This window comes from Dasypus novemcinctus, chromosome 29 (assembly GCF_030445035.2).
Source record: "Dasypus novemcinctus isolate mDasNov1 chromosome 29, mDasNov1.1.hap2, whole genome shotgun sequence".
Lineage (NCBI taxonomy): Eukaryota > Metazoa > Chordata > Mammalia > Cingulata > Dasypodidae > Dasypus > Dasypus novemcinctus.
In genome coordinates this window covers 22,054,899-22,070,009 of record NC_080701.1, presented here as the reverse complement: position 1 = coordinate 22,070,009, position 15,111 = coordinate 22,054,899, and the positions used below count along the sequence as shown (strand labels likewise).

At 43.7% G+C, this 15,111-nt stretch overlaps 1 protein-coding gene across 6 annotated transcripts in view; it reads right to left on the bottom strand.

Annotated features, from left to right (window-relative positions):
• ADAM32 (ADAM metallopeptidase domain 32) overlaps window positions 1-15,111 on the bottom strand; it is a 269,013-nt gene that overhangs the window by 43,263 nt on the left and 210,639 nt on the right. The window lies entirely within an intron of this gene.

Here is a 15,111-nt window from a genome sequence, read left to right as displayed (position 1 = left end):
TATATAGCTGTAATAAGAAATGAAGTTGTGAAACATATGACAACATGGATGAAACTGGAAAACATTATGTTAAGGGAAGCAAGCCAGACACAAAAGAACAAAAACTGTATGATTGTGCCTTTATGAACTAAATAAACTCATTGTGTAAACTTGTGGAGTTAACAATTATCTTCACCAGAAGATAGAATGAGGGCAGAGAATGGAAAGCTGAGGGTTAATATGTGCAGAATTGGTAAAAATTTTGTTTGTAAATCTTTGGAAAATAATAGAAATGGTGAAAGTACATCATGTTGTTTGTAACTCGCTGAGCTATTATTGGTAAGATCGTGGTTGAAAGGGAAAGTCCAAGATCATGTGTATTACTAAAAGGAAAGCTTAAAAATGTAATATGGAATTGTATGACATGGTGAAACCTCATGTTAAATATGAATATGGGTGATATTGTTGATATACAATATATAAAACAAACTAAGGAGATGGAAATGAAATAGCGGTTATGTACAGCAATGAAAGCATAAGAGGTGATAAGTTTATTTTGTATTTTTTATTATTACTATTGGAATAATGAAAATGCTCTAAAAATGATTGAAGTCATGAATGCACAACTATGTGATTATACTGAACACTGATTGTACACTTTGGATGGATTTATTATTTATTCATAAGTATCAATAAAATTGATGCATTTTAAAAAAAACAAAAAAAAATGTAGGATACCAAACCAGAGGCCAAACCCCACCTTTGGAGGATCTAGAAAAAAGTAGAAGAAACTAAACACAAAAAAAAAGCAAAAGGAAGGAAGTAACAAAGATTGGAATGAAAACAAACAGATTAAAAAAAATAATAGAGAAATTATTGAAACCCAGAGTAGATTCTTTGAAAAGATCAATAAAATAAAATAAAATAAAAATCCTTTAGCTAGACTGACAAAAAGAAAAAGAGAGAAGAACAAATAACTAAAATTAGATATGAAATGGTGATCATTACTACTGCCTCCACAGAAATAAAAAGTATTTAATGAGGATACTATGAACTGCCAGCTGAATGTCACCCAAGTAGAAAACCTAGATGAAAAGGACAAATTCCTAGAAGCCCACAAACTACCTACACTTCTTTAGGAAGAAACAGGGAGACACTGGGAGAGCAAAAAGAACAATTTGAAACAATTGTTACAGCAAAGAAAAGTAACAAACCTTATGGGAATGAAAGACATGGTAGAAAAGATTAAAAATACATTAGAGGCACATAAGAGCAGGTTTGAATTGCTTGAGGACAGTTAATGATTTCAAAGACAGAACATCTGAACTGGAAAGACATGAGAACAGAAAGAGAAGAGAATGGAAAAATTGGAACAGAGTTTCAGGGAATTGAATGACGACACAAAATGCAGAAACATACATGTTATTGGTGTCCCAGAAGGAGAACGGAAAAGGGCAGGAAGAATATTTAAGGAAATAATGACCAAAAACTTCCCAACCTTTATGAAGGACATAAATATTAAAATCCAAGAAGGACAATGTACCCCAAATGGAATAAATCCAAATAGACCTACCCAGACACCTACTATTCAGAATAAAAAATATCAGAGATAAAGACAGGATTCTGAAAGCAGCAAAAAAAAAGCAAAGCATCACACACAAGGGAAACTCAATAAAACTAAGAAACCAAGGAGGAAAGAAGAAAGTGGTATGATGTATTTAAGGCACTGAAAGAGAAAAACTGCCAGCCAAGAATTCTGTATCCAGCAAAGCTGTGCTTCAGAAATGAGGGTGAGTTCACAGTCTTCACAGATAAACAAAAACTGATAGACTATGTTAACAAAAGACTAGATATTAAAGAGATACTAAAGGGGGTGTTGTAGCCTGAAAGGGAAAAAACAAGGATGGGAGATTTGGAGAAGAATTTAGAAATGAAGATTATTAGGAAGGGTAAATAAAGGATAAGAAGACAGTAGAACGATATGACAACAGAGAGCTGAAGGACAAATGGATGAAGTAAGTAATGCCTTTACAGTTATAATACTGAATGTTAATAGATTGAACCCCCCAATCTAAAGACATAGATTGATAGGAAGGATTTAAAAATATGAGCCATTTTATATGTTGTCTACAAGAGACCCAAGTCAGATGTAAGGACACAACCAGGTTAAAAGTGAAAGGTTGGAAAAAGGTATTTCATGCAAATAGTAACCAAAAAAGAGCTGGAGTAGACCAGATAAATGTAAAATAACATTATAGTATATGAACGATAATTACTCAATGCAACTGGCAAATTGTTCCTATCATTAGTAGTCTGCAATTTTTCATACAAAATAAACATTTGCTTTTAATTGAAGAGGACTGGAGAAGAAATAAATTTCTGGATACTTAACTTTTCTTTAACCTTTTCTTATTCATACTCTTTAATTAAAATTATCTAGATCAATAACTATTTAGCATGACTACTGTTGAACAAGATTTTGAGTTTTTCTGCCTCATAAAATTATGAGTTGGCAAACTGTTATCTGCTGTAATTCATTCCAATAAGATGTGAAGTATTCCCAAAAAGGAATTCAATTATATAGAAAGAATTATGGCCTAAATGGAAATTAAATAACTAAACCAATAATTTATTTCATTCTTAGAGATTATTATGTCCAATAGTTAGAGCTGTAATATAAAAATTAGAATTATGTTATATTAATTTCCATTATATTTGAATTATTATTTATATTTATAAATGTTTGTTACTATGCTGTTTTTTATAATTGATTATGTTAAATCTAATCTGGCCTTGCACTTCCTTTTAAAATTGTAATTTCTTTCGATCTATTTTTCTATTTATTTTAAAATTTTACAATAAAGGACTTTTTAACAGCTAAAAAAAGTCATTGATTATACACTTTGGATAGATCATATGGTATGTGAACATACCTTAATAAAACTGCTTAATAAACAAATAAATAATTGTGCAAAAAGAGCCAGAAATAGCAGCTATGTACAACAAGGGAAACAAAAAGATGGAGAGATAAGGAATTTTCTTGTTTGTTTGTTTTTTATTATTATTATTGAAATAATGAAAATACTTTAATAATGATTAAAGTGAAAAACTCACAACTATGGGATTATACCAAATACCATTGATTGTACATTTTGGATAAACTGTATGCTTTATTAATATGTATCAATAAAATCAATTTGTTTAAAAAAGATCAGTAGTGTTTCTAGAACACTAGTAAGGAACATGTCAAAAGGACATAAGGAAAAAGTTCCGCTTACAATAGCAAATAAAAGACTAAATATCTAGGACTAAATTTAGTCAAGAATGTAAAGGACTTGTACATGGAAAACTACAATATATTGCTAAAAGAAATTAAAAAAACTAAATAAATGGAAGAACAGTCTGCGTTCATGGATTGGAAGATTAAATGTATTAAGATGTCAATTCTACCCAAAGCATTTCACAGGTTCAATGCAATCTCAATAAAAATTCAATGGTCTTATTTGCACAAGTGAAAAAGCCAATTATCAATTTTTATATGGAAGGTTAAGGTACCCTGAATAGCGAAAACCATCTTGAAAAAGAAGAAAAAAGTTGAAAGACTGACATTTCTCAATTTTAAAACATATTACAAAACCACAGTAATCAAAACAGCATTGTGTGGCATAAGGACAGACATATAGACTAATAGAATCAAACTGATAGTTCAGAAATAAACTGTCATATCTATGGCCACTACATTTTTTACAAGGGTACCAAGTCCATTCAATGGGAAAGAACAGTCTCTTTAACAAATGGTGCTAGAAAACTGGATAACAACCTTTCAACATTCAAAAAAAATTAATTCAAGAATGGATCAAAGACCTAAATATAAGAACCAAAACAATGAAATGTCTAGAAGAAATGCAGAAAACATCTTCAGGTTCTTGTGTTAGGCAACAATTTCTTATATTTACATCAAAAGGACAAGCAACAAAAGAAAAAATAGACAAATGGGACGTCGTCAAAATTAGAAACTTTTTGTGTATCAATGGATATTATCAAGAAAGTGAAAAATCAACCTACAGAATAGGAGAAAATACTTGAAAACTATATATCTGATAAGGGTTTAATATCCATAATATATTAAAAAAATGCAAACCAACAATAAAGACAAACAACCCAATTAAAAACTGGGTAAAAGACTAGAACAGACATTTTTCCAAAGAAGGTATACAAATGACCGAAAAGCACACAGAAAGATGCCCAACATTATTAGCCATTGGGGAAATGCAAATCAAAACCAAGATGAGATACCATTTCATACCCCCTAGAATAGCTACAACTTTTTAAAAAGTAACAGGTATTAGAGAGTATGTGGAAAAACAGGAACATTCATTCTTTGTTGGTGGGAATGTAAAATCATGTTGCCATTTGTGTAAAATTGCTTGATAGTTCCTAATAGCATTAAGTATAGAATTACCATATGACCCAGCATGCCCACTTCTAGGTATATGCCCCCAAAAATTGAAAGCAGTGACTCAAACAGATATTTACAGTTTGATGTTCATAGAAGCATTTTTCACAATTTCCAAATGAAGGCAGCAACACAACCATTTATCAACAGATGAATGGATAAACACATGTGGTAAGTACATACAATGGAATATTATTCAACCATAAAAAGAAATGAAGTTCTGATATATGCCATAACATGGATGAACCTCGAAGACCTCATGTTGATTGAAATAAGGCTGAAACAAAAGGACAAAGATTATATGATATCGCTGTTAGGAAATTGTTGGAATAAGCAAATTCATAGAGGGAAAAATCAGAATACAAGTTACCAAGGGCCAGAGTGTGGGGAAGGAATGGGAAATTAGTGCTTAATTAGTGCAGAGTTTCTGTTTGGTGTTGCTGCTTCCCTTCACCCCTCCTCCTAGCCTTTGTTATCTCCCTTTTCCAGCCGTTGCTATCCTTCCCGCCAGTCCCGTCCACTTAGCCAACTCATAATCTGCCCCCTTTCTTAATCACCGCCTACTTCATAGCTGCCTGCACAGTTCCGCCTATCCACTACCGCCCCGTAGTTTACCCGCCCCAATTCCTACCCCTCCCTTGACCCGACCTTATATAATCAAGTGTATTTCCGCAATAAATTGGACTAGCTCATTCTCACAGGCTGTCTCCGTGGTTTTTACCGCGCGTCCCCCACGCCTGGAGAACCTAGGCCTACGCGTTGGCCTAGGGGCTCACCGCCGAGCCGTGGAAGCCCGCCCGGTCCTCGTAGGTTGCTAACTTAGAGTAGCAGCCCACAGCAGGGGTTGCTAACTTGGAATAGCAACTCTCAGCAGGGGGCTTGCCCGGGATCCTTTCCTTCCACCGCCCTCCGGCCCCTCTCTGCTGCTGCTGCTGCTGTCTACTGGCGACCATTTCAGCTCTCCAGGTAGGGACCCCATCGCCGTCTTTTCTTCTCCCACTATGGGCACCTCTCTCTCCTCACACCATACCCCTCAGGTTCGGCTTTTAGCTGCCCTGCTTGATACCAATGGAGTCCGCGTTTCCCCAAAACAGCTCCAAAAATATTGGGACCTGCTACTCCCTCTTAATCCGTGGCTCGCCACCTGCCAGCTCTGGAGCCAAGACACATACTCTCGACTCATAGATCGAGTCACCTCCACCATAGAGCATGAAAAGCGGTCTTTTCCGCACGGCCTGCTGCCTGCTCTAGTAGCCATACGCGCCTGCCTCCTTGGTGCACCGTCAGAAGCCATCCGAAACAAATCAGTTAAGCAACCCAATGACTATGAGCCCGATGATCCTGGCGACCCAAATTCTCTGTCTGACCACCTCGCCGCCGCTCTCGAGCGCGAACCTCCCCGCCCGCGCTCCCCACGGCCCGCAGAAGCCGCTTCAGTAGCTCCTCAAAATAGCGGACTTTCTCCTTTTTCTTCCACCTCTGCCCAAAATGGCACACTTCCGGCTTCTTCTTCACCTATGTCCGAGCCCGCCGGCGGGAACAAAGGCGCCTCCTCTCACCTTTACCCGCCCCTCCCTGTCTCGTCATCTTCCGGCCCTGCCCCGGACATAATGTCGCCGCCATCTTGGCCGGCCCCCGGAAATGACGTGACTTCGCCGCCATCTTGGCCGGCCCCCGGAAGTGACGTGACTTCGCCGCCATCTTGGCCGGCGCCCAAAAATGACATAACTACATCGCCATCTTGGCAGGCGCCTAAAAGTGACGTCGCCGCTCCGCCATCTTGTCCAGCGCCCAAAAATATCCCGCCGCCAGTTTGTTGCCGCCTTAACGCTGCTAAGCCATCATTCTCTCATCTGTTTCCCGCTACCGTTCATCCCTCGCCACCACCGTATGGCAGCAGCTCCCCACCTGCTTCTAGCGAAGCACATTCTCCCGCCCCCCAGCTATACCCGCTCAACCCGCTGCCCACGCAGCAACGCCCTCAGACTTGGCTTCCCTTCACAGCCGAAGAAGTTAAAACTCTTCGCAAAGCTGTTAAAGAAGACGGCATAGGTAGCCCATATGTCCAACAATTAATAGAAGAGTTAGGGGTTCAACTTGCTCTTCCTTATGACTGGATTTCTCTAGCCCGTTCCATCCTTCCGCCAGGCCAGTTCCTTGAATGGCGTGCTTACTATCAAGTAGCTGTTGATAAGCAAGTGGTAGAAAATGTCCAGGCGGGTATCCAAGATCCAGCTGACGCCTACACAGGAATTAACAACAATGCTGACCCTTGTTCTTATATAAACATAGATCCAGGGTTTTGGCACCGAGTAAAAGCTCTTGTCCAGCGATCGTTCTCTTTAGTTTCTACCAAGCAGTCCACCAAATTTGCGCAAATGCTTCAAGACTCGCAAGAAACCTTTCCAGCATTTGTCGCACGCGTTTTAGAAGCATGCCAGCGGAAAATTACTAATGAAGATGCTCAGTTTGTGTTAGCAAAAGAACTCATTCTCGATGGGTGCCTTGCACCCTTCCGGGCCGTTATTCTTCCTATCCGTGATAAGCCAATACATGAATGGGTATTGGCTTGTCGAGATATTGACCCACAGACTAAAGCACTTACTGCTGCCTTCGCTTCCGCCATGGCTGTGTCATCTGCCTCCACTTCTGCCTGCTTTCGATGCGGTCAGCCCGGTCATTTTGTCCACGAGTGCCCTCAACAGGCAGCTCCCCGCCCTGCTGTAGCACTGCACAGACCAAGAGGCCCCCCCACACCATGCCCACGCTGTGGCAAGGGGTATCACTGGGCCCGCGATTGCCGCTCATCGCAACGTATCTCCCAGCCTTTAAACTTCCAGCGGGGCAGGCCTCAGCCCCTCCCCCAAGAGGCCCTCCAGAGAGCTCCAAAACCTTAATGTAGACAATGCCTATCAAACGTCACCAAAAACCTTCCTTAGAGCTTAAAATAAACGGACAATGGCTTAAAGGGCTCTTAGACTCTGGTGCTGAAATCTCTTGTATTCCCTTTGAAATCGCCGCCTTCAATCATTAGCCCCTCGAAACCGGCCCTCAAGTCATCGGCGCCACGGGAGCTGCTACCTCCTGGAAAACCTCCCAGCCTCTGCATTGGAGCGACCGAGAAGGTCACGAAGGCCAGATTCGTCCACTCATCCTTTCTTCAGTCCAAACCATCCTGTGGGGAAGAGATGTACTCAGCCAGCTAAAAGCTCAAATCACCACAGAAGCCTTCATAGCTGCGCCGCCCCCCCCCCCCTTATAGGGGCCACTGCTCCCATCTCAAGACCTGACCCTATCCCTCTGGAATGGGACACAGAGGAGCCCATCTGGGTCGAGCAGTGGCCCTTGCCAACTCATAAACTGCAAGCTCTCTCTGCCCTCGTCGAAGAACAGCTACAAGCAGGGCATATTGAGCCGTCTACCAGTCCCTACAATTCGCCAGTCTTCGTCATCAATAAAAAGAACACAAGCAAGTTCCGCCTCCTTCATGACCTTCGAGAAATTAACAAACATATTAAGCCAATGGGATCACCTCAGCCTGGTTGCCCGCATCCCACTGCAGTCCCTCAGCATTTTCATGCAGCCACCATCGATATCAAAGACTGCTTTTTCTCTATCCCTCTTCACCCGCAAGACTGTCCACGATTTGCGTTTACAGTCCCACGCACCAACAATCAGGGCGCAGCGCTTCGATTCCAATGGCGAGTACTACCACAAGGCATGCGGAACAGTCCAACTATATGTCAGCTCTATGTCAATCATGCCATTGAGCCGCTACGCTCTAAGTTCCATCCAGAGCACACATACATCATCCACTATATGGATGACCTCCTTTTAGCAGCAAGTTCTAACACACTTCTCAATGATTTACTCTCTGCAGTTACGACAAACCTTTCAAGTCTTGGATTAATAGTGCAACCTGACAAAGTCAACCCCCAGCCACCTTTCCAGTTCTTAAGCTTTCATTTTCATCAATATATTCGGCCCACCAGCCCGCAAATCCATGTTTCTGATCACATGACGCTGACTGAGCTCCAACGGCTTTGCGGACAAATCAATTGGCTTCGATCAGCACTCCCCATCACAACAGCGCAAATGCAACCCCTTTTCGAGCTCCTGCAGACTAAGTGCAGTCCATCCGCTGCAGTCGTTCGCCCCATCACCCCAGCTGCCAAAGAAGCCATCCAACAAGTAAATGCTGCACTCCAGCAATGCCGCCTAGAGCGATTCTCTCCCGATCTCCCAATCCTTGCCTTAGTTTTGCCAACACCAGTCACCCCAATGGGTCTCCTATGGCAAGATGGTCCTCTTCTTTTTCTACACACGTCAAAAAGTAAACTCCCAAAAATCTGCCCATTTACAAGGGCTTGGATCACATTAGCCACTGACTTAGTACTTCTCTCCATACAAACATACGGCGTCCCGCCACACACCATCGTTTGGCCCTTTGATGCAAAAGAAGTTACCTCTCTCATCATGAATAATGCCCAAATGCAAAGCCTAATAGAATTCTTTCGTGGCTCTTTTGACAATCACTATCCGCATCATCCACTACTACAAGGGGTATCTCAATTAGCATTTTCCAACCCGTTCCATCCGCTGCCCACAAGAAAGCCAATTCCTTTTGCCATCACTGCTTTCACCGATGCTTCAAAAAAGGCATTCGCTGCTGTCATATATACGCCAAGAGAACCTAAGCCACGACAATTGGTGTTTGCTAATGACTTTTCTGTCCAAACAGGTGAACTTTTAGCTGTCGCCGCAGTCCTCAATCTCTACCCGGACCAGCCTCTTAACATCTTCACAGACAGCTTATACACTTTACAAGTGTGTCGCAGCCTCCCGCTTGCTACCTTCCTACCCAGTGACTTAACTATTGACCAAGCACTCGCTTTTGCACAGCGACTGCTTGAAGAAAGGCAACAACCCTGGTTCATTGCTCATATCAGAAGTCACTCTGGCCTGCCAGGACCGCTAGCTCAAGGAAATGCCCTCGCCGACGCTTTAGCATCCGGCCGCCATGTATGCCCAGTTGCCATTCAAGAAAACCTCACTGACAAAACAAGACTGGGAGACTTTGTCAACCAAGCTAAGCTCCTACACTCTCAATTCCACTTCTCAGCGCGATCCATTCAAAAGCTCTTCCCAGACCTCCCCATTGAAACATGTAAACATCTTGTGCGCTCCTGCCAAACATGTGCACCTTTGCTGCCTCTTGGACCCTTGCAGCCTCGCGGAGCTAATCCCCGCGGCCTACGGCCTAACTCCCGCTGGCAACTTGACGTCACACACGTTAGCGCCTTTGGACGCCTTAAGTATCTTCATGTTGCAGTTGATACTTTCCCGCACCTGTGCTACGCCGTGCCCCTCACAGGAGAGAACGCTAAACATTGCATCAAAGCACTCCGACAAGCCATTCTATTCATGGGAATTCCCTGGGATCTCAAAACCGACAATGGACCAGCCTATTGCAGTGCCACCTTTGCCAGCTTCGTACAAATGTACCACATCACACACCATTTTGGCATCCCCTACAATCCACAAGGGCAAGGAATTGTTGAGCGCACTCACCAACAGCTCAAGCTACTCATTCAAAAGGAAAGAGCTTCCTCCCCCCATAAAGCCCCTGCTGACGTCATCACTGCCTGCCTTATTCATCACAATCTCCTGACCTTCGATGACAAGGGACTTTCCCCAACCCACAAACATTGGGGACCCATGTGGCAACCCTCGCAAGTCCCTCTTGTTCACTGGAAAGACCCTGCCACAAATCTTTGGCAGGACCCGGCTCCCTTGCTAGCACAGGGGAGAGGTTTTGCTTGTATCTTCCCAGACTCTGAGCCACAACCACTCTGGGTTCCTGGGCGCTATATCAGGCCTGCCACCGACCCCAAGGTTCCCCTTAATGATAAGTACCCTATGCCCTCCGTGAGAGACAACATTGACAGCGGAGGCCCAGATGTCGCCCCATTCGCTCAAATTCAGCACCAACCAGCCCCTCCCTGAAATGCTTATATTTAAATAAGTGCTCTCTCCGAGTTTCTTTCTGCTGATTGCCCCTCCTCTATGAGGGCTCTCTTCTCCTTCTTTTGTCATTACAGATCTCTCAAAGGACCCAACTCTGCATACTCCACAAGAAAAGCCTTTGCTACCTCAACCCACCGTTGAAAAGTGCCTGACCTTCACCAAAACGTGCTTTATAGTTCATCAGAAAAGAACTCTCAGTGCAGATGCTCCTCAAGCTCCCCTCGCACCCACTCTTACTCTGCTTCTTTCTTGTAATTTTCATTTTCTTAACAATCTTCTCAGCTGTTTGCCTCGCAGCTACAGCCCCAACAGATTGGAACCTCCGTCAACGCCTCCTCCTCGCTGTCGCCTTTCTACTTTTAATTGGCATTTTCACCTCTCGTCGTCCTTCTCCCATGACCACTATACGCCCCCAGGTAAATTCACCCGAGTCTACCTCTCCGACACCGTCGTCCATGGGAACCACACCAGCTCTTTCTCGCCGCGAACAACGTCGACAACGTTTCTTTGCCCGCCGCCTAAGCCGTCTTTCCCTTGAAGATGATGACCCCATCGAACGCCAAGTTCTCCAACTCCTCCGACGAGCCCGCTCTGTTCATACCCCCGCCTCCTGTTCCCCTACCCTCCCCTACCTCATCCATCTCCTCATTCTCATGTTGTCTCTAGCCTCCTCTGCCCAAAGCTCCTCCTCCCATCAGCCATTCAACTGGACCCTGCAGACATTTCCAGAAAAACGTGTTCTCGCTTATAATGTTACTAGTGTCGCTCCCTCCTTTTTCACGCACGTCTGCCCTCTTGCTGGAATTTCCTTCCGTCCCGAATGCCAAGTGAGTAACATCAAAAAAGCAAAAGTAGGCTTCCACCATTCCTCATCCTGTCGAGGCGGGAATACAGCATGCCTGCTTTCTCGAAACAATCGTCTCCTTGGCCCTCAATTTAACCCTGTGTCTGGTTTTTACATCTGTCCTGCTAGTGCTCGAGGTTGTCATGACCCATCACACTTCTACTGTCCCTCTTGGGGATGTGTGACCATGGCCCATGGATGGTCCGGCGCCCCCAACAGAGACCCGTATCTCTCTCTCCAAGTAGCCAACAATTCCCATTGGGACTTCATTTCGCTGACAGTAAAAAACCCAAACGACGATACATGGCTGGCCGCTCGCCCCTATGGACTCCGGTTGTATATGAGCAACTATGATCGTGGCGCTTTGTTTGAAATCCAAAAGCGTGTTGTCTCCACCCCACCCTCTGCTATTGGTCCCAACCACATCCTTAACCCTCCTCCCTCACCCACTGTTCACCTTCTTCCATCCTCATCTACTCCCCTCAAAATCTCTTCCACCTCGGCTGCCGTCGTCCCTTCTACAAGCCCCACTTCCCCCCCCGCTTCAGGTATACAACCACATCCTCTCATCCCCTCTAGTCCCTACTTCAAACTCCTAAACGCCTCCTATTCCTCTCTCAACGCCTCCCACCCCAACCTCACTCGCTCTTGCTGGTTGTGTCTTTCCCCCAGCCTCCCCCTCTATGATCCACTTGCTATCCCTTCACCACTCTTTACTTCCTCCACCGACGATTCCCCCTCTTCCTGCAATTGGAATCAATCTACTCATGTCCCACTCACTTTTACGCACATCTCTTCCAAAGGTTTATGCATTCACCCCCGTTCTTCCCACACTCCTAGCCTTACTGCCTGTACCAACTATACCTCCCCAAACATCTCTGCCAAATACTTAGTTCCTCTAAACACCACCCAATGGCTTTGCTCTTCCACCGGACTTACCCCATGCTTATCTGTTGCCACACTTAACAAGACCAAAGAAATGTGTGCTCTCATCCTCTTCACGCCTCGAGTCATCTATCACTCTCCTCTACATTTCTTTGAAGCCTTTGACCACACTCAAGAAGCTATTTACCTCCACAAACGCGAACCTATTACTGCTGTACTCACTGTCACTTCCCTCCTAGCTACAGCTGGAGCTGCCACTGGTGTTGCAGCCCTAGCCACACAAGCCTCCGCCCTCCAAAACCTCAGACAAGCAGTAGACTCTGATATCATCTACCTCCAAGATGCAGTCAAATATCTTAGAGACTCCCTCAATTCCCTTTCAGAAGTTGTCCTGCAAAACCGCCGAGGCCTTGACCTCCTCCTCCTCAAAGAAGGTGGCCTATGTGCAGCTCTAGGAGAAGAATGCTGCGTCTATGCCAACTATACCGGTTTAGTAGACTCCAGCTTAAAAGAACTTGAAAAAGGTCTCAACCAACGCCGACTTGAACGAGCCCAAACTGCTGGTTCCTGGGGCTTCCTGCAGCCCCTCCTCCCCTATCTCCTCCCGTTACTAACCCCAGTTCTGCTCATCATCCTAGGTCTCACCGTTGGTCCTTGGGCCATTCGACGAATCATCCGCCTTGCCAAAGATCATGCTGACAGTGTATTTTCCTCATTTGTTCAAATCCATTACCAACGTCTTGCTACCTCTGATTCCATTCCTCAATCTCGACCACGTCCTCACCCCCCTTCCCACTGTACATCCCGCCTGTGAAGCTGCTTGCTGTGAAGCTCTCTGACTTTAGCCGTCGGTACGGGTTCGCTTCCCTCGGCGTAAAGGGCTTGGGTGCACCCTCCGCCCCCCTTTATTGCTATACGTCTGAGAATTCTTCGCAGTTAAGCTAGCCACAGCGCTATCCACCCCAAAAAAGCGTGCGCAACATCATGTTAGATATTTCGTCTAGCACCGGCACGCACCAACCCTAAGGGCTATGCATACATTCTGGCCAAATGATATGTCATTTGCCCATCGCCAGTCAATCCTGCCCTCTTTTTCTCTCACCCTCCACAGCCCATCCCTCTACTCTCTCACACCTTTTTTTTTATAAAACAAAAGGAGCAATTGTTGCTGCCTCCCTTCACCCCTCCTCCTAGCCTTTGTTATCTCCCTTTTCCAGCCGTTGCTATCCTTCCCGCCAGTCCCGTCCACTTAGCCAACTCATAATCTGCCCCCTTTCTTAATCACCGCCTACTTCATAGCTGCCTGCACAGTTCCGCCTATCCACTACCGCCCCGTAGTTTACCCGCCCCAATTCCTACCCCTCCCTTGACCCGACCTTATATAATCAAGTGTATTTCCGCAATAAATTGGACTAGCTCATTCTCACAGGCTGTCTCCGTGGTTTTTACCGTGCGTCCCCCATGCCTGGAGAACCTAGGCCTACGCGTTGGCCTAGGGGTTCACCGCCGAGCCGTGGAAGCCCGCCCGGTCCTCGTAGGTTGCTAACTTAGAGTAGCAGCCCACAGCAGGGGTTGCTAACTTGGAATAGCAACTCTCAGCAGTTTGGGATGATGGAAAAGTTTTGATAATGGATGGTGGATGGTAACACGAATTGTAATTAGTACGAATGAATTATATATTTGAAAGTAGATCAAAGGGGAAATTTTACCTAGTATATATGTTACTAGTAAAAGAATTAAAGTATGGACTATATTTAATAGCATAATTATAATAATGTTATTTCATCACTTGTAAGAAATTTACCACAGTAATGCAATGCATTAATAGGGAAAACTGTATGTAAGGGGGTGTATATAGGAACTCTGTATTTTCTACATGATTTTTATGTAAACCTACAACTGCTATAACAAAAAATGGGAGAAAAAAAACTAAACCAGGAAGTTAAACATGCACTTTACATATTACCCTCTATTCCCTTTATATTGATTCAAGATAAAGAAAGCAAATGTATGCATAGAGACTTATACATGAATGTCAACAGATGCTTTATGAATAAGAGCTATTATAATAATTGGGAGCAACCTGAACATACATCAACAGATTAATGGATAAACAAATTATAATATATTCATACAACCAAATATATTTCAGCAATAAAGAGGAAGAAATTACTAATATATGAAAGAATATGGATGTATCTCAAAATAATTAAGGTAAATGAAAGAATTCAGACAAAATTTAAAAGAATATACAGTTACCAGAGGTTTGGGTGGAAGAAATGGGTAGTTTTGGTTATTAGGTACAGAGTTCCTCTGCAATGATGAAAAAGTTTTGGTAATGGATATCGGTAATAGAACATTGTGAATGTAATTAATACCACTAAATTGAACACTTGAAAGTAGTTAAAATGGGAACATTTGAGTTGTGTTTATGTGTGGCAGTTTGAAATTATTTTATGAATCTCAAAATGAAAAAGATTATGTTCGTGGGCTGGACCACTCTTACAGGGATGAGGCCTTTTTCAACTCGGACTACCTCAGTGAGGCATGACTCAGGTTAAGTTTATGTGCTCTTGCTGAATCTGATTTTAAAATGGAGGCATACAGAAAGAGACAGCTCTGCTATTTTTGACCCTGCCATTTGACAGAAAGCCTGAGAGCTTGCAGTTGAAATTAGAAAGAAAGCAGATAGCTGAGCCTGAGAGAGGAAGCCTGGGGGTGAGGCAGAGACAAGGCAGAGATCGCCCGCCATCTTGCTTCATCACATGGCAGCTGACTTTGATGAGAAAGCACCTCTTATGGTTACTTGAGTTGGACTTTTCATGGCCTTGGAAGCTTGTAAGCTTTTACCCCAAATAAATACCCTTTATAAAAGCCAACACATTTCTGGTACTTTGCATCAGCACCCCTTTTGTCAAGC